The sequence below is a fragment of the Phalaenopsis equestris genome, unplaced genomic scaffold (assembly GCF_001263595.1).
Source record: "Phalaenopsis equestris unplaced genomic scaffold, ASM126359v1 Scaffold000498, whole genome shotgun sequence".
In the NCBI taxonomy this organism is placed as follows: Eukaryota; Viridiplantae; Streptophyta; class Magnoliopsida; order Asparagales; family Orchidaceae; genus Phalaenopsis; species Phalaenopsis equestris.
In genome coordinates, this window is record NW_018164938.1 from 130138 (window position 1) to 130507 (window position 370).

Sequence of the window (370 nt, forward strand, 5' to 3'; positions counted from 1 at the left end):
AAGGGAAAAAGCTAAGTATTGTGTTCTTCATTATCTTATGGTTTTGTAAACACTTATCTAGTGGATTTGCTTTGATTAAATGAAGTTTCCGTTGTGTTTTCTTCGTGCTTTGTAATGGGCTTCTCTTACTCTCTCTTCTTGTTTGGAAATAATGGCATAAGAAGATTATGCAGTTGTTTTTATTTTACTTTTCTTTAGTAATGAGTAGAATTCATGTTTAGGATTTTGTGATGCATGTTAGAAGTGGATTTAATTATCAATGTGATGGTTTTTACTTGCACTTTATTTACATTACAATAAATGTCTGTTATAGTGTTAAAATTCGTTGTAATTGCATTAAGACCCAAGAGGGCTGTGTAATTCTCAACAA